The sequence below is a fragment of the Marmota marmota genome, unplaced genomic scaffold (genome assembly GCF_001458135.2).
Source record: "Marmota marmota marmota unplaced genomic scaffold, marMar, whole genome shotgun sequence".
Taxonomy (NCBI): Eukaryota; Metazoa; Chordata; class Mammalia; order Rodentia; family Sciuridae; genus Marmota; species Marmota marmota.
Window position 1 is genome coordinate 12412089 of NW_026000243.1, and position 20570 is coordinate 12432658.

Here is a 20570-nt window from a genome sequence, read left to right on the forward strand (position 1 = left end):
CTCGAAAATAGACCATATATTATGTCAGAGGGCAACACTTAGCAAATACAAAAGAGCAGGGATACTATCATGAATTTTATCCAATCATAATGGAATGAAATGGGAAATCAAAGATAAAATAAGGAAGAAAAATCCCTACATCACATGGATAATGAACAATATGCTACTGAGTGAACACTGGGTTACAGAAGACATCAAGGAGGAAATTAAAAAATTCTTAGAGGTAAATGAAAACTCAGACACAACATATCTAAATCTCTGGGACACTATGAAAGCAGTACTAAGAGTAAAATTCATTGCACAGAGTTCATTCCTCAAAAGAAGAAAAAGCTAACAAATAAATGACCTCACATTACATCTCAAATCCCTAGAAAAAAGAAGAAAAAATCAGCAGAAAATGCAGGAGAAGCCAAGAAATAATTAAAATCAGAGCTGAAATAAATGAAATTGAAACAAAAGGAATAATGGAAAAAATTGAGAAAACCAAAAGTTGGTTCTTTGAAAAAAATCAATAAGTTTGCCAGACCCTTAGCCATGCTAACTAAGAGAAGAAGAGAGAACTCAAATTACTAGCATACAGGATGAAAAAGGCAATATCACAACAGACACTACAGAAATACAGAAGATAATTAGAAATTATTTTGAAACCTTATACTTTAATAAAACCGAAGATAGTGAAGGTATCGATAAATTTCCTAAGTCATATGATCTGCCCAGATTGAGTCAGGAAGATATACACAACTAAAACAGACCAATATCAGGTGAGGAAATAGAAGAAGCCATCAAAAGATTAACAACCAAGAAAAGCCCATTACCGGACGGACATACAGCCGAGTTTTACAAGACCTTTAAAGACCTTCCAAATTTATTCTACAAGGCCAATATCACCCTGATTTAAAAACCAGACAAAGACACCTCAAAGAAAGAAAACTTCAGACCAATATCTCTAATGAATATAGATGGAAAAATCCTCAATAAGATTCTGGCAAATCAGATACAAAAAACATATCAAAAAGATCATGCACCATGATCAAGTGGGATTCATCCCTGGGATGCAAGGTTGGTTCCACATATGGAAAGCAATAAATGTAATTTATCATATCAATAGACTTAAAGATAAGAACCATATGATCATCTCGATAGATGCAGAAAAAGCATTTGACAAAATATAACACCCCATTATGTTCAAAACACTACAAAACCTAGGGATAACAGGAACTTACCTCAACTTTGTAAAGGGTATCTACACTAAGCCACTGGCCAGCATCATTCTAAATGGAGAAAAACTGAAGTTATTCCCTGTAAAATCTGGAACAAGACAGGCATGCCCTCTCTCACCACTTCTATTCAACATGGTTCTTGAAACATGGGCCATAGCAATTAGTCAGACGAAAGAAACTAAAAGAATATCTAGGAAAAGAAGAACTTAAACTAGTACTATTTGCTGATGATGTTATTCTATACCTAGAAGACCCAAATACTCTACCAAGAATCTTCTAGAACTACTAAATAAATTCAGCAAAGTGGCAGGATATAAAATGAACACCCATAAATCAAAGGCATTTCTGTATACTAGTAACAAACCCTCTGAAATGTAAATGAGGAAAACTACCCCATTCACAATATCCTCAAAAAATACTTGGGAATCAACCTAACAAAAGAGGTAAAAGATCTTTACAAAGAAAACTATAGAACCCTAAAGAGAGAAATAAAAGGAGACCTTAGAAGATGGAAAGATCTATCTTGCCCATGGGTAGGCAGAATTAAGATTATTAAATGATCATACTACCAAAAGCACTATACAGGTTCAATGCAATTCTGATCAAAATACCAATGGCATTCTTCATAGAAATAGAAAAAGCAATAATGAAATTCATCTGGAAAAATAAGAGACCCAGAATAGTTAAAACAATTCTAAGCAGGAAGAGTGAAACAGGTGGTACCACTATGCCAGACCTTGAACGATACTACAGAGCAATAGTAGCAAAAAATAGCATGGTACTGGCACCAAAACAGGCTAGTAGACCAATGGTACAGAATAGAGGACACAGAGACTATCCCACAAAATTAAAACTACCTTATATTAGACAAAGTTGCCAAAAGTATGCACCACAGAAAGGATAGCATCTTCAACAAATGGTGTTGGGAAAACTGGAAATCCATATGCAACAAATGAAATGGAATCCATATCTCTCACGATGCACAAAAGTTAACTCAAAATGAATCAAGGATCTAGGGATCTAACCAGAGACTCTGCATCTAGTAAAAGAAAAAGTTGGCCCTAATCTCCATCATGTAGGGCTAGGCCCCAACTTTCTTAAAAAGATGCCTATAGCACAAGAATTAAAACCAAGAATCAACAAATGGCACAGATTCAAACTAAAAGTTTTTTTTTTTTTCTCAGCAAAAGAAATAATATGTAAGGTGAATAAGGAGTGTGCATCCTGGGAACAAATTTAAACCCCTCAGACATCATATAGACCTCTAATCTCTAGGGTATATAAAGAGCTCAACAAGATATGCACCAAATAATAATAATAATCCAATCAATAAATGGGCCAAGGACCTGAAAAGACACTTCTCAGAAGAGGATATAGAATCAATCAACAAATATATGAAAAATGCTCATCACCTCTAGTAATCAGAGAAATGGAAATTAAAACTACTCTAAGATACCAACTCACTCCAGTTATCACAGCTGGGGGTGAGGGAGTTGGAAACCAGGAAACCAGGTATCTGATCAGCCATAGAACCTCACTGGAAGCCACGCCCACCAATAGATGGCAGTAAGGTTTTCCAATGTGAATTCCTTCTGTTTCCCATGTAGGGTGTTTGTTGAGGTAGAGGGTACTGGGGTGACCTTGGGCTGTGTCCAGAGCTGGGTCTAGTGACTCCCAAGAAAAACTTCTCTGTTCTGCCCCACCTTCAGTGTTCACCAAGCGCCACTCTGGAAGGTCTTCCATCTTCACCCACTGCGAAGGTGGGAGCTCCTTCCTTTGCGCAAAACGCCTTGAGGGAGTGCCTTCTATCTGCCTGGATTTTCTTGAAACTTGGTAAGACTGAGCCTTTCACGTGTCGCATTTGTCCCTCAAATTTGGTTCTCCTGAATGCAAGCATTCATGTGCAGGTGACCCCTCTCACTGGGTGTTGAGGGGAACTCGTATACCACTGCACCCAGGGTAGAGGTTACTCCCCCTTTAGGGGAGATACCCCTTGAACTTGGGTGTCGGGGGAGCTCATATAACACCGCACCCAGGGTAGAGGGGACTCCCTCATCTAGGGGGGAAACCCCTCCAACCTGGCTGTTGGGGGAAGCTTGTATACCACTGCACCAAGGGTAGAGGGGACTCCCCACTATAGGAGGGAGACCCTTGGACCTTTGTGTCAGGGGGAGTTCCTATATCACTGCACTCAGGGTAGAGAGAACTCTCCCCTCTAGGGAGGAGACCTCTCCACCCTGGGTGTCTGGGGAAGCTCATATACCACCACACCCAGTGTAGAGGGACTCCCCCCTCTAGGGGGGAGACCTCTCAAAACTGGTTGTCTGGGGAGCTCCTATTCCACCGCACCCAGGGTATAGGGGACTCCCACATCTAGGGGGGAAACCCCTCCAACCTGGCTGTTGAGGGAAGCTTGTATACCACTGCACCAAGAGTAGAGGGGACTCCCCCCTATAGGAGGGAGACCCTTGGAACCTTTGTGTCAGGGGGAGCTCATATACCACCACACCCAGTGTAGAGGGACTCCCCCCTCTATGGGGGAGACCTCTCAAAACTGGTTGTCTAGGGGAGCTCCTATTCCACCACACCCAGGGTAGAGGGGACTCCCCCGACTAGGGAGGAGACCTCTGGAAACCGGGTGTCTGGGGCAGCTCGTATTCTACCATATCCTGGGTCCAGGGGACTCCCCACTCTAGGTGAGAGACCCTTTGAAACTGGGTGTCTGGAGGAAGCTCATATACCTCCACACCCAGGGTCCAGGGGACTCCCCCCTCTAGGGGGGAGATCCCTCAAACCTGGGTGTCTGTGGGAGCTCATACACCTCCATACCCAGCATTCAAGGGACTTCCCCCACTAGGAGTGAGACACTTCGAACATGGGTGTCAGGGGGAACTGGTGTACCATCGCACCATCTAGGGGAAAGACCCATCTAACTTTGGTGTCTGGGGGAGCTTGTATAACATCGCACCCAGGGTCGAGGGGACTTCCCCCTCTAGGGGGGAGATGACTTGAACCTGGTTATTGGGAGGAGATTCCACTGAACTGAGATTCGAGGGGACTCCCTTCTTTAGGGGGGAGACACCACCAACCTGGTTGTCTGGGGGAGCTCCCACCACACCCAGAGTTGAGATGACTTCCTCCTCTAGGGGGGAGACACCTAGGTGTCAGGGGGAGCTATATACCACCGCACCAGGGTCGAGAGGATTCCCCTATCTAGGGGCAGACACTTGGACCCTGGGTGTAGGGGGAAGCTCGTACACTACTGCACCCAGGTTCCAGGGAACTTCCCCCTCTAGGGGGGAGATGCCTCGAACCTGGGTTTCAGAAGGAGCTCGTATACCATTGCATATAGGTTCAAGGGGACTTCCCGGGCCTCGAGTGTAGATACCTGTAACCTGGGTGCCGGGGGGAGCTCGTATACCACCACATCCAGGATAGAGGGGATTCCCCCATCTAAGGGGGGAAGGAGCTTGTATATCACTGCTTCCAGGATCTAGGGAACTTTCCCCAGAACAGGGAGAGTCCTCGACCCTGGGTATCAATGGGAGCTCGTATACTACTGCACCAAGAGTCAAGGGGACTTTCTCCTCTAGGGAGGATACCCCTCGAACCTGGATGTTTGGAAAAGATTGTATCCACAGCACCCATGATATAGGGGACTTCCCCCTCTAGAGGGGACTCCCCTTCTAGAGGTGAGAAACCTCAAACCTGGGTTTCAGGAGGAGCTTCAACCACAAACAGGTAGGGGGACTCCCTCCTCTAGGGGGAACACCCTTTGAACCTGAGTGTCGGGGGGAATTCCCACCACACCCAGGATAGAGGGGACTTCCTCCTTTAGGGGGGACACCCCTCGAACCTGGGTGTCAGTGGGAGCTCCCACTGCACCCAGGTTTGAGGGGACTCCCCTATTTGGGGGGAGACGCCTCGAACCTGGGTGTCGAGGGGAGCTTATATATCAGGGCACCCGAGTACTAGGGGACTCCCCACTCTAGGGGGGAGATGCCTGGACACTAGGTGTTGGGGGGAGCTCATATACCAATGCACCCAAGATCGAGGGGACTCCTCCCTCTAGGGGTAGACACCTGGACCCTGGGTGTTGGGGTGAGCACCTATACCACCACACCTGGGTCAAGGGAACTCCCCACTCTAGGGGGGGAGGGAGATGCCTGGACACTGGGTGTCCTGGAGAGCTTGTATACCACTGCATCCAGGGTCAAGGGGCCTCCCCCTCTAGGGGGGGTGATGGCTGGACCATGGGTGTCAGGGAGAGCTCATATAATGAGGTACCCAGGGTCGAGGGGACTCCTCCCTTTAGGGGGCAGACGCCTCATCCTCGGGTGCTGGGGGGAGCTCCCGCCCCACCTAGGGTCAAAAGGACTCTCCCTCTAGGGGGCATATGCCTCGACGTTGGGTGTCGTTGGGAGCTCCAACTGCACCCAGGGTCGAGGGGACTCCCCCCTCTAGGAGGGGAAACCCCTTGACACTGTGTGTCATGGAGAGTCCATATACCACTACACCCAGGGTCAAGGGGACCCCCCTCTTTAGGGGGAGACCCCTCGACACTGAGTGTTGGGGGGAGCTTGTCTACCACCTCATCCAGGGTCAAGGGTACCCCCCCTTTAGGGGGGAGACGCCTCCACCCTGGGTGTTGGAGGAGCTTGTATACCACCACACCCAATGCAGAGGGGCTCCCCCATCTATGGGAAAGACACCTTGAACCTGGGTGTCAGGGTAGGTCGTATATCACTACACCCAGGATCAAGGGGACACCCCTCTAGGGGGGAGATGCCTGAACCATGGGTGGTGGGGAGAGCTCGTATACCACTGCACCCAGGGACGAGGGGCCTCCCTCCTCTAGGGGTAGACCCCTCGACCCTTGGTGTCACGGGGAGCACATATACCACCTCACGCAGTGTCGAGGGAACACCCCCTCTAGGGAGGAGAACCCTCAAACCTAGCTGTTGGGGACAGCTCCAACAGCACCCAGGGTAGAGGGGACTCCCTACTCTAGGGGGGACAACCCTTGAACCTGGGTGGCAGAGGGAGCTCGCACCCCAACCAGGTTCGAAGGAACTCCTGCCTCTAGGGGGGAGACGCCTAGACCCTGGGTGTCAAGGGTAGATTCAACTGCACCCAGTGTAGATGGGATGCCATCATCTAGGGGGGACACCCCTCGAACCTGGATGATGGGAGGAGCTCCCACCTCACCCAGGTTCGAGGGGTATCCCCCTCTAGGGAGGAGACGCTTCAAACCTGAATGTCCAGGGGGAGCTCCTTTACAACTGAACCCAGGTTCGAGAGGACTTTCCTCTCTAGGGGGGAGATTTCTCAACCCTAGTTGTTAGGGGGAGCTCGTATAATACACACCAAGGGTGTCAGGGGAAGGTCATATACCACCACACCCAGGGTCAAGTGCGCTTGTGTAACATCACACCAGGTTCGAGGGGACTCCTCCAATTACGGGGGAGACCCCTCCACCCTGGGAGTAAGGGGGAGCTCCTATACCACCACACTTAGGATCGAGAAGGCTCCCCTCCTTAGGGGGCAGACTCCTCGACCTTGGGTGTCCTGGGAAGCTCCCACCACAACAAGGGTCGAGGGCACTACCCTCTCTAGGGAGGAGGCGTCTTGTCCCTGGGGGTCGAGGTGACCTTCTACTGCACCTAAGGTCGAGGAAAATTCCAGCTCTAAAGAGGAGACCCCTCGACCCTGGATGTCGGGGGGGAGCTCGAATACCACTGCACCCAAAATTGAGGGGACTCACCCCTATAGGTTGGAGACACATGGACCCTGGGTGTCAGGGGTAGCAAGTATGCCACCGCACAAAGGGTCAAGGGGACCCCCCCCAGGGGGAGAAGTCTGGACCCTGGGTATCAGAAAGAGCTCATATACCACTGCACCCAGGGTCAAGGGGACTGCACCCTCTATGGGGAGATGCCTGGACCCTGAGTGTTAGGTTGCTGAGAGCCATAGCCGAGTCCAAATGACGCATGGCATTTTTTCCAGAATGGAGTGGTTGAGAGGTGACTCCAGCAAGCAATTGAAATGATAATGGTTATGTTAAGCTGTGTATATTAGACCCCTGCTGACCACCTCAGCCTGCTACTTTGGAGTTCTCTCAGGGATTCCTGGAAAGTTCCCATTGGTTGGGGAAGTGCAGGAGGAGGGAATTCCAGTTGGTGGTTCCTGGAGGAGCCACATGGTGTTCAGGAGAATTCCTGGGAACCGTGTGTGGAGTGTTCTGGTGGAGTTCAGAAATAAAGTTTGTTCCTGCTTCGGTGGCTCGTGATTTGTGCCCAGCCAGACTGAGGCATTTGGTGGCCCGTATGGGGAACGCCTGAAGCTCGGAGGTAAGTGAATTGCTTGCCCCTGAGGGAAGGCGAGAGAATGGGTGACCATTTCAAAAAACAATGTGTTCTTGTTTTGATTTGTTTTGTTTTTGTTTCAAGCTGCCTATCCCTAGAACTCTCTCAGGCAAACTGGGAAAAATGGTTGGCTCAAGGTTTGAAGTTGTTCTCCCCTGAGGAAGAGATAGAAATAGACCACAAATGTACATGACAGGAAAACAGAAAAATTGATACAACGATTTTTTGTTCTGTTTTTGTTTCATTCTGTTTCAGTTTTGTTTTGTGTTATCTTGTTGGGCTGCATTATCTTTATAGTAGATTAGAAATTAGTAAAAAACAAACTAAAGTGTGTTAAGTAAATTGTTAGAGGTTCAGACCATGGAGAAAAACATTTTAGATCAAGTAAAAGAGAAGGTCTCTCGAGCTAGTCAGAGAGAGGAAGAAAATTTAAAGGAGGAAGAAATATTAGGGAAAAAGTTACAACACCTGCTGCTACTAACACCTTTCTATCACCAGAGGGCATAAGTGTCCAAGCAACTGCTCCACATATAGAGACAACATATGCTATGGTGCCCCCGATCTTCATAGTTGATAGATGGGATCCTGAGACAGGACCTCAAAGATTAGCATGCCCTGTACTTGAGCAGGCAGGAGGGCAGTGAAATCACCATGTTTTAGATTTCAAAACAGTGAAGCAGCTAAAAGAGGGTGGAACAACCTATGGTCCCCAAGCACCCTTCACTATATGCTTGGTCGAATCCATTACCAACTTGAACATGACGGCAGCAGATTGGACTAGTATGTGTAAAGCTGTGCTACATGGAGGACAATACCTGTTGTGGAAGGTTGCCAATAAGGAATTTTGCATGGAGATGGCTAGGTGAAATGCAGCAGCTGGTTACCCTCAAAGAAATCTAGATACATTGTTAGGAAAAAGACCTTATGAGGATCAGCAGCAACAAATTATATATGCCCCTGCTATATATTTACAAATTTCTGCAGATGCAGTTAGGGCATGGAAGACTTTACAAAGACATGGAGATTTACAAGGTCAATTATCTAAGGTAATACAAGGAGCTAATGAACCTTACGCTGATTTGTAGATAGGCTCATTCAAACAGCTACCAGAGTTTTTGGGGATACAGAGCAAGCAATGCCATTAATTAAACAGCTAGCCTTTGAACAAGCAAATAGATGGTGTAAGGAGGCCATTAGACCATGGAAACATGGAGATTTAAACACATATATAAAATTATGTAGAGACATTAATGAACAAGGGCAAGTTCTGGCAGCTGCAGTACAACAGGCTTTAGATGCCAGGCCAAAATCATACTACAATTGTGAACAAACAGGACATTTTAAAAGGAATTGCCCCATAGGAGGAGGGTTTAACAAAGCTAGGTATCAAAGGAGTAGAATACCGGGTATTTGCCCACGATGCCATAAAGGGAGACATTGGGCTAATGAATGCCATTCTCAAACCACCATAGAGGGTACTCTGTTATCAAAAAACAGACAAGGACCAGGTGTTTACCCATGATATCATGGAGAAAACCATCAGGCTCCATTGCCAAAAAATAGACAGGGGGGCCCAATGCTCCGGGGCCCACAACCACAAATATACAGGGAAATGGAAGAACCCCACAACACTATCAGGGTAGTAGTGCCCAGGACACATTATCCATTAGATCGCTCATCAGACAAACCAGTGGGAGTGCAGGGTTGGACAGCTGCGCATCTGCCAGAGCAGTACTAACTCCAGAGACGGAAGTTCAAATCATTCCCACAGGAGTAAAAGGACCTCTTCCCCAAGGAACAGTAGGCTTATTATTGGGACGCAGTTGTTCTACACTAAAAGGACTTATGATAAGTCCTGATTATGAAGGTGAAATAAAATTATAACTAGTTCTCCAAGACGTATATCAGTAATTTCACCAGGAGATACAATAGCACAGTTATTAATAATACCCAGTCTGCATGATAAATTTTCCAGTCATACTGTAGAAAGAGGTTCCAGGGGATTAGGCTCCACAGGTGTAGATTGGGCTATGCTGTCTTTAAATTTAGATTCTCGCCCAATGCTAAAACTAAATATTCATGGACATGAATTTAATGGGCTACTGGACACAGGTGCAGAACTTAGCATCATCTCTCATCAAGAATGGCCGAAAAATTGGCCATTACAACAAGCCACTCAAATGCTTCGAGGCCTAGGAGTGGCGACTAATCCCCAAAGAAGTGCAATGGTATTAGATTGGAAGGATCCCGAAGGATGTGAAGGAACTATATAGCCATATGTATTGGATCATCTTCCTATAAATTTATGGGGACGAGATGTCCTAGATCAATTAGGTTTGACATTAACAAATAAGATCAATCCAAATGCGTCCACTATTAGGGCTAGAAAAGGTTTTAGGAAAGAAAAAAGATTAGGAGAACAAGAACAAGGTAGAGCAGCACCAATTCAAATAAATCAAGGGATAAATAGACAGGATTGGGTTTTCAGAAGGGGTCACTGAGACAAGAAAAATTACTTGGAAATCTGAAAGACCAGTATGGAATCCTCAGTGGCCCTTGACTAAAGAAAAGATACAAGCAGCCCATGACCTGGTCAAACAACAATTAGCGGAGGGACATATACAACCTTCCATATATCCCCATAATACTCCCATTTTTGTCATCAAAAAGAAATATGGTAAATGGAGATTATTGCAATATTTAAGAGCCATTAATAATGAGATGGTTATTATGGGACCTGTTCAATCTGGGATTCCCCAATTGTCTGCTTTGCCAAAAACCTGGTATGTTTTAGCTATAGATATTAAAGATTGTTTTTTTTCAATTCCAATTCATCCTGAGGATAGTCCACGTTTTGCATTTACTATCCCTGCACTGAATCATGAAGATCCTGATCAGAGATATGAATGGAAAGTACTCCCTCAAGGGATGTCTAACAGCCCAACTATGTGTCAAATTTATGTTAACAAAGCAATCCAGCCACTTAGAAATCAAAATCCTGAACTACAAATATTTCACTATATGGATGATGTATTGTTAGCACACAAAGATAAAAACACATTGCTAGAATGTTATGCCACACTTAAAAACTTATTAAAAAATTATAATCTAGAGATAGCAATAGATAAAGTACAATTAAATTTTCCAACAAATTATTTCGGAGTTCTATTATGCTCAACCATGGTCCGTCCACCAAAAATTCAAATACAAGTAGATCAACTCAAATCACTTAACGACTTTCAGAAGTTATTAGGAGACATAAATTGGATAAGGCCTTATCTAGGCATACCAACAGGAGAGTTGGGACCTTTATTTGATATCCTAAAAGGTCCATCAAATCAAAATTCACCCTGCATGTTAATGCCTGAAGCAAGAAAGGCATTAAAAATTATTGAAACATATATGGAAAATATGCATTTGGATAGAATTGATATGTTTGCCTTTATTATTTATTGTAATACCAACAAAACATTCCTACAGGAGTATTTTGGCAACAAGGTCCATTATTGTGGATCCATTTATCTTATTCTCCTAACACAATTCTTACTAGGTATCCTGAACTGTAGGACAATTGATACTCAAAAAAAATAAAAGCAGCAAAGGGAGTGTTTGGAATTTCTCCCAATAAAATTATTACTCCATATACTATGGATCAAATTTCTGAGTTATCTAATGAGTTAAATACTTGGGCAATAATCATGTGTAAATCTAATGTTTCATTTGATAATCACTTACCATCTAATCCTTTGTTGTCTTTTTGGTCTTCTCATCCTGTAGTTTTTCCAAAAATGACAAGAAAAACACCTATCATGAATGCTCCAAATATATTCATTGATGGTTCAAATAATGGTACAGCAGCAGTAGTTACCCCTGATCAAACTTTTACATTTTAGTACCCAATCAGCTCAAAAGGTAGAACTTAATGCAGTATTACAAGCTTTTGTGATGTTTAAAGATTCTGCATTTAATTTATTTTTTGATAGTCAGCATATAGTTAATGCGATAGTATCCCTTGAAGATGCTGGTAGGATTTCCCCTTCCTCTACTGTTTTCTCTTTGTTTTCCACTATACAAAGTCTAATCTGGGATAGAAAAGATCCATCCTTTATAGGACATATCAGAGCACATACAGGATTGCCTGGAGCCCTTTTTTGGCAATGATTTAGCAGATAAAACTACACATGACATACATATTTTCTCTACAATAGAAGAAGCTATAAATTTTCATAAAAGGTTCCATGTCAATGCCAATACTTTACAAAGGCATTTTAAAATAACTAAGGAACAAGCTAGACAAATAATAAAACAATGTCAAAATTGTGTGACCTGTTTACCACAATTAATCTTGGAGTCAATCCTAGAGGATTGATACCTAACCATATTTGGCAGATGGACGTCACACACTTGCCAGAATTTGGAAAATTAAAATATTTGCATGTTACACTTGATACTTATTCCGGATTTTTGATGGGCTCCCTTCATGCCAGAGAAAAAAACTAAAGATATTATAGCTCATTGCTTACACAATTTTGCCACTGTGGGCGTTCCAAAACAGTTAAAAACAGATTATGGTCCTGGTTATACTTCTACCTCTTTTAAACAATTTTGCTCATCATTTGGCATTACTCACATAACAGGAATCCCATACAATCCACAGGACAAGGCATAGTTGAAAGAGCTCATCAAACTATTAAAATCTACTAATTAAAGCAAGAAGAGGGAAATGGGAAGGGGTATATATCCCCCAAAGATAAAATAACCCTTTTTACTCTAAACTTTTTAAATTTTGATTCATCAGGGCTTAGTGCTGCGGAAAGACATATGTATCCAAAAAATGTACATAAGCCTAAGGTACCTTGGAAGCATATTCTAACAGGACAATGGAAAGGTCCTGACCCAGTGATTGTCTGGAGTCAGGGTTATGTTTGTGTGTTTCCATAGGGAGAACAGTAGCCGATTTGGATTCCAGAGAGACTAACTAAAGCGATTTCTACAGACCACAAAGAAGATGATTTGACTCAAATCCATAACAGCTGATATCCAGAGCTCCAGCTTGGCTATTCTTACATTTGCAACATGGTTCTCCCACACCTGGAGGCTAATGAATAATGAACACCATTAAGGCCTATTTCAAATGTAAAAAAACCTTGAGGCTTGCTTATGGGAATACCTTCAGACCCATATGCAAGTTACAGAAAAAAGGATGGGATATCCAAATAAGAGTCAAACCCAGGTGGTAACCAGGATGCTTTTTTTCAATATCTATTTTATTATTGCATTTTCCCACATCATAAAGTTTTATTTTGCTTTTTGAGCTCATGCAGACCTAGGTTAATGTTTTTCTGATCAGTTCTATTTTTTAACTGTGGAGTTTTAAACATTGCAATGGAGATTTCACCTGTGTAAAGCTACAAGGCCTTTACAATTGTCTTATGTGTTGTATGTTATGTGTGCACACTTGTGTTTTGTGTTGTATGTCTGTATGTGCATATGTGCATATATCATATATGAGGAGTGCTCATGAAAAAATGGATCCGAATTTTTTTATTCACGTGATTTAAATGGTTTAATTTAAATTAGGTAAACAGCTGTTGAGGATTGTTTTAAAATGTGAACAAAAAAGGAGGTTAACAGATCTGTTTGTTTACTTTCCCCTTTCCTTTTCATTATATCTAATTCTATTCAGGATGCTAAATTGTTTAGAAAATTGCATTCTTTTAGTGCCTGCTGGAATGTTACATAATTTTTTTTTTTAGCCATCATTGCCAGAATTCCTATCTTCATCCCAGTGCCAGTGAAGACAAAGATAAAACCAAACTACAGCTTCTGCGATAGCTATCACAACAAACTGTATAAACTGATGCATCAATGAATAATGTAACTCAACAAGTGATGCTCAATCAAGGAGTCGATTTACTTTGGGAGGAAATGAACATGTTAATAGATTCCTCTGCTTTGAACTGCTTGCAGAACTTGCTGGACTATGTATTACTTGTATGCATTGTGAACTATCTGTTGGAGCAGCGAATTGTGGTAGTGCTGGAGTATCTCTGCTGATGGTGTCACCAATGGTACAATTTTTCCAAAGGAGCCATCAATTGCCTTTGTGTCGTGGCATTTCTGTATCCTCTTCCCTTCTGCTAGTGATGGTCTTAAAATTTGGGGGCCAACAGAGGTGAAGCAAAGAACCTCACCCCCCCACTGGTGCAAAGGCCTATCCACAAATATGGCTGTATGCTGGACCGGTAGTCAGTGATGGGTAAGATCCAATTGCAGTGGTACAAACCTGAGACAGGAGGCTGACGCCTTGAGGTCAGATCATCTGATGACGGGTAAGGACCATATGTAGTATGGGACATCCTAACAGGCACGGTCCCTAAGCCACATTGCTTGTTGTTTAATTAAACAGAAGGGGAGATGTTGAGAGCCACAACAGGTCAGAATGACACCTGGCATTTGCCAGAGGGAATGTTTGAAAGGTGACGCCAGCAAAGTTATATATAGCTTAACTCAAATCATCATCAATGATGATTTGAGTTAAGCTATATATAATTGCTGTGATGCTGGATTGATTTTATTGTATATTTGACCTTTACTGTCAGGCAATGGGGCGGCTCTTCCTGCCTTGGGTGCCACTACTTTGGAGTTCTGCGCTACTTTGGAGTTCTCCAGGGGATTTCTGGAGAGTTCCCATTGGTTGGGGAAGTGCTGGAGCAGGAGAGAATTCTAGAGGAGGGATTTCCGGTGGTGTGTGGTGTGTCCCAGGAGAAGGCCACGAGGATGGCTTTAGTGGAAAAGTGCAGGTAAGATTTGAAATAAACTAGTTGCTGTTTGAACCTACAAGGCTTTGTGTCAGCTCGATTACTCGTGCCCAGCCAGACTGTGGCATTGTGGGAGCTCAGATACCACCGCACCCAGGGTGAGAGGAATCCCCACACCAAGAGGGAGTCACCTTTGCCCTGGGTGTTGTGGGGAGCTTGTATACCACCGCACCCAGGGTCAAGAGGACTCCTTACTCTAGGGGGCAGTCCCCTCAACCTTGGGTGTTTGGGAGAGGTGGTATACCACTGCACCAGGGTGGAGGAGACTCCCCTCTCTAGGGGGGTGATACCTCAACCCTGGGTGTTAAGGGGAGCTTTTATACCACAGCACCCATGGTGGAGTGTACTCCCCTCTCTGTTGGGTAGACGCCTTGACCCTGGGTGTCTGGGGGAACTCATATCCACCACACCAGTTCGAGGGGATTCTCACCTCTTGAGTGCAGACACCTCAACCTTGGAATTCAGGGGGACCTCCAACCACACCCAGGGTCGAGGGGACTCCCCCCTCTAGAGGGGAGACCTCTCAGCCCTGGGTGTCCGGGGGAGCCCATATATCACCACACCCAGTTCGATGGGACTCCCCCCTCTAAGGGGGAGACCTCTCGACCCTGGGTGTAGGGGGAAGCCCATATACCACCGCATCCACAGTCCAGGATACTCCCCCATCTAGCGGGGAGACCCCTCAACCCTGGGTGTCCGGGGGAGCCCATGTACCACCGCACCCAGGGTCGCGGGGACTACCCCCTCTAGGGGGGAGATCCCTCGACCCTGGGTGTCATGGGGAGCTCGTATCCCAATGCACCAGGTTAGAGGGAACTCCCCCTTCTAAGGGGGAGACACCTGGACCCTAGGTGCTGGTGGAAGCTCTTATAGCACCGCACCAGGGTCAAGGGGACTCCATCCTCTAGGGTGGAGATGCTTGGACCTTGGGTGTTGGGGGAGCTCCCACCACACCCAGGATCGAGGGGACTTCCCTCACTAGGGGGAAGACCCCGCAACCTGGTGTATCGCCGGGAGTTCATATACAATCGCACCAGGGTTGAGGATTCTCCCTGGTCTAGGGGAGAGATGCCTAGACCCTGGTTGTCCCTGGGAACTCATAAACCACTGCACCCAGGGTCAAGGGGACTCCCCACTCTAGGGAGGAGACACCTGGACCCTTGATGTCAGGGGTAGCTCGTATACCACCACACACAGGGTCATGGAAACTCCCCCTTCTAAGGGGGAGAAGCCTGGACCCTGGGTGTGTGTGGGGAGCTTGTAAACCACCGCACTGGGTTTGAGGGGACTCCCCCTACTAGGGGTCAGATGCCTTGACCTTGGGTGTCAGAGGAAGCTTCCACTGCACCCATGATTGAGGGGATTTCCCCCTCTAGGGGGGAGACGCCTCAACCCAGGGTTTGGAGGGGAGCTCCTACCACAGCCAGAGTTGAGGAGACTACCCCCAATTGGGGGGAGACCCCTAAACCCTGAGTGTCAGGGGGAGCTCATACACCTCCGGATCCTGGGTAGAGGGGACTCTCCCTCTAGGGAAAAGATCCCTCTCCTGGGTGTCGGGGGAGCCCATATGCCACCGCACCCAGGGTTGAGGGGATTCTCCCCTTTTATGTGGGAGACCCTTCATCCTGGGTGTTGGGGGGAGCTTATATACCACTACACCCAGTCAAGGGTACTCCCACCTCTAGGGTGGAGACCCCTCACCCCTGGGTATGGGGGGAGCTCATATACCACCTCACCCAGGGTCAAGGGTACTCCCCCTACTAGGGGGCAGATGCCTCGACCTTGGGTGTTGGGGGGAGCTTCCACTGCACCCAGAGTAGAGTGGATTCCCCGCTTTAGGGAGGAGACCCTTTGACCCTGGCTGTCGGGCAGAGCTTTATACCACCGCACCCAGTGTTGAGGGGCTCCCCCTCTGGGAGAACCCTCGACCCTGGGAATCTGAGGGAGCTCCTATACCACCGCACCCAGAAACTAGGGGACTACACCCTCTAGAGGGGAGACACCTGGACCCTGGGTGTCTGGGGTAGCTCATTTACCACCGCAGAAGCTGCCCCTGACACCCCTGGGTGTTTGGGGGGGAGCCACTATACCACCAAGAGTCTAGGGGACTCCTCCCTTTAGAGGGGAGACACCTCTACCAGCACACCCAAGGTCTAGGGGACTCTCCCCTCTAAGGGTGAAATGCCTTGACCCTGGGTGTTGTGGGGAGCTCATATACCACCACACCCAGGTCAAGGGGACTCCCCTACTAGGGGGAAGATGCCTCGACCTTGGGTGTTGGGGGGAGTTCCCACTGAATCCAAGGTCGAAGGGATTCCCCCCCTCTACTGGAAAGACGCCTCCACCCAGGGTGTCAGGGGCAGCTTCTACTGTAGCTGCAGTCAGGGGACTCCCACCTCTAGGGGGGAGACCCCTCTCCTGGGTGTTGGGGGAGCCCATCCATATACCACTGCACCCAGGGTTGAGAGGACTCCCCCCTAAAGGGTGGAGATCCCTCGACCCTGGGTGTCAGGGGTAGCCAGTATACTACCACACCTAGGGTCAAGGGTACTCTCCCCTCTAGGGAGGAGACCCCTTGACCTGGGTGTTGCGGGGTGCCCATACACCACCACAACCAGGGTTGATGGGACTCCCCCCCCTCTCAGGAAGAGACCCCTCGATTCTGGGTGTTGGGGGGAAGCCCAAATACCACCGCACCCATGGTGGAGGAGACTCAACCCTCTCAGAGGGAGACCTCTTGACCCTGGGTTTCAGTGGGACCCCATATACCACCACACCCAGGGTCAGGGAATCCCCCCTCTCGGGAGGAGACCCTTGGACCCTGGGTGTCGGGGGGAGCCCATATACTACTGCACCCAGGGTCGAGGGGAATCCCCCAAACAGGGGGTAGACCCCTCCACCCTGGGTGTTGGGGGAATCTTGTATACCACCAAATCCAGGGACGAGGGGACTCCCCCCTCTCTGGGGAAGACCTCTCAACCCTGGGTGTTGGGGGGAGCCCATATACCACCACACCAGGGTCTAGGGAACTCTCCCCTCTATGGGGGAGACCCCTTGACAATAGGTTTCAGGGGGAGCCTATATACCACTGCAGCCAGGAACGAGGTGACTCCTCCATCCAGGGGGAAGACCCCTTGAACTTGGGTGTCCAGGGGAGTCCATACACTACCACACCTAGAGTCAAGGGGACTCCCCATTTTAGAGGGGAGACCCCTCGATCCTGGGTGTCGGTTAAAGCTCTTAAACCACCACACCCAGGGTGAAGGTTACTCTCCCCTCTAGGGGATGACCCCTCGAACCTGGGTGTTGGGTGGAGCTCATATACCACCGCACCCATGGTCGAGGAGACTCCCCCATCTAAAGGGGTGACCCCTTGACCCTGAGTGCTGGGGAAAGTCATATACCACCGCACCCAGGGTTGAGGTGACTCCTCCTCTAGGGGGAGACCCCTTGAACCTGGGTTCCAGGGAGCACATATAGCAGCCCACCAAAGGTCAAGGGGAATCCCCCCTCTAGGATGGGAAACTCCTCAACCCTGGGTGTCAGGGGGAGCTCGTATACCACTTCACCCAGGGTCAAGGGGACTCCCCCCTATCGAAGGGAAACCCCTCGACCCTGGGTGTCGGGGGAAGCTCCTCTACCACCGCACCAGGGTCGAGGGACTCCCCCCTCTAGAGGGGAGATGCCTCAACCTTGTGGGTCTGGGGGCGCCGGTATACCACTGCACCCAGGGTCAAGAGGACTCCCCTTCAAGGGGAAAGACCCCTTGACCTAGGGTCAGGGGGAGCCCGTATACCACCGCAACCTAGGGCGAGGGGACTCCCCCTTCTAGGGGGGGAGATGCCTGGATCCTGGATGTTGGGGGGAGCCTTTATACCAAGCACCCAGGATCGAGGGGACTCCCGCTTTTTGGGGGAGACCTCTGGAACCTGGGTAAGATGGGGAGCCCATATACCATCACAACCAGGGTCAAGGAGACTCCCCTCTTTAAGGGCGAGACCCCTTGACCCTGGCTGTCTGGGGGAAGCTCATATACCATCGCTCCCTGGGTCGAGGGGACTCCCCCCCTCTAGGGGGGAGATGCCTGGACCCTAGGTGTTGGGGGTGGATCTCATAGACCACCGCACCTAGAATCAAGAGTACTCACCCCTCTAGGGGGGAGATGCCTGGACTGTGGATGTCGGGGGTAGCTCATGTACCACCACATCAAGGGTCAAGGGGACTGCCCCATCTAGGGGGGAGCCCCCTCAACCCTGGGTGTCAAGGGGAGCTAGTATACAACTGCACCCAGGGTCGAGGGGATTCCCCCCTCTATGGGGGAGATCCTTTGACCCTGGGTGTGAGGGGAGCTCATATAATTCTGCACCCATTTTCGAGGAAACTCCCCTCTCTAGTGGGGAGACCCCTTGACCCTGGGTATCAGGGGGAGCTTGTATACCACCACACCTAGGGTCGAGGGGACTTCACTGTCTAAGGAGGAGAAGCCTGGACCCTGGATGTCGAGGAAAGCTCGAATACCACCACACTCAGGATCGAGGAGACTCACCCCTCTTGGGGGGACACCCCTCAACTCTGGGTATTGTGGAGAGCCCGTATACCACTGCCCCAGGTTTGAGGGGACTCTCACCTTTAGGGGAGATACCTCTTGACCTGGGTGTCTGGGGGAGCATTACTTGTTGAGTTATTATTCATTAATGCATCAGTTTATACAGTTTACTGTGATAGTTATCAAAGAAGCTGTAGTTTGGTTTTATCATTGTCTTCAGTGGCACTAGGATGAAGATAGGAATTCTGGCAATGATGGCTAAAAAAATTATGTAACATTCCAACAGGTATTAAGAAAACAATTTTCTGAACAATTTACATTATCCTGAACAGAATTATTAAATATAATGAAAAGGAAAGGTGAAAGTAATCCAACAGATCTGTTAACCACCTTTAAAAACAATCTTCAACAGCTGTTTACCTAATTTAATTTAAACCATTTAAATCACGTGAATAAAAAAAATAATTCAGATCTATTTTTTCATGAGCACTCCTCATATATGATATTTGGACATATGCACATACAGACATACAACACAAAACACAAGTGTGCACACATAACATACAACACATAAGACAATAGTAAAGGCCTTGTAGCTTTACACAGGTGAAATCTCCATTGCAATGTTTAAAACTCCACAGTCAAAAAACTGATCAGAAAAACATTAACCAAAGTCTATATCAGCTCAAAAAATAAAATAGAACTTTATGATGTGGGAAAAGGCAATAATAAAATAGATATTGAAAAAAGCATCCTGGTTACCACCTGGGATTGACTCTTATTTGGATATCCCATCCTTTTTTCTGTAACTTGCATATGGGTCTGAAGGTATTCACACAAGCAAGCCTCAAGGATTTTTACATTTGAAATAGGCCTTAATGGTGTTAATTATTCATTAGCCTCCAGGTGTGGGAGAATCACTGTCACAGATGTAAGAATAGCCAAGCTGGAGCTCTGGATATCAGCTGTTATGGATTTGAGTCAAATCATCTTCTTTTTTGTCTGTAGAAATCGCTTTGGTTAGTCTCTGGAATCCAAATCAGCTGCTGTTCTTCCTGTGGAAACACAAAAACAGAACCTCGACTCCAGACAATCACTGGGTCAGGACCTTTCCACTGTCCTGTTAGAATATGCTTCCAAGGTACCTTAGGCTTATGTACATTTTTTGGATACATATGTCTTTCCGTAGCACTAAGCCCTGATTAATCAAAATTTAAAGAGTTTAGAGTAAAAAGGGTTATTTTAAGTTTATCTTTGGGGGATATATACCCCTTTACAATTCCCTCTTTTTGCTTTAATAAGTACATTTTAATGGTTTGATGAGCTATTTCAACTATGCCTTGTCCCTGTGGATTGTATGGGATTCCTGTTATGTGAGTAATGCCAAATGATGAGCAAAATTGTTTAAAAGAGGTAGAAGTATAACCAGGACTACAATCTGTTTTTAACTGTTTTGGAACGCCCACAGTGGCAAAATTGTGTAAGCAATGAGCTATAATATCTTTAGATTTTTCTCTGGCATGAAGGGAGCCCATCAAAAACCCGGAATAAGTATCAAGTGTAACATGCAAATATTTTAATTTTCCAATTCTGGCAAGTGTGTGACGTCCATCTGCCA

The 20570-nt window shown here is 46.8% G+C and overlaps 1 long non-coding RNA gene across 1 annotated transcript; it reads left to right on the forward strand.

The window, feature by feature from the left end:
- Window positions 1–12491: 12491 nt before the first annotated feature.
- LOC125614029 lies at window positions 12492–20207 on the forward strand. The gene is made up of 3 exons (XR_007344666.1): window positions 12492–12503; window positions 12910–12921; window positions 19977–20207. It is a non-coding gene; the product is annotated as an uncharacterized LOC125614029 (long non-coding RNA).
- Window positions 20208–20570: the final 363 nt, after the last annotated feature.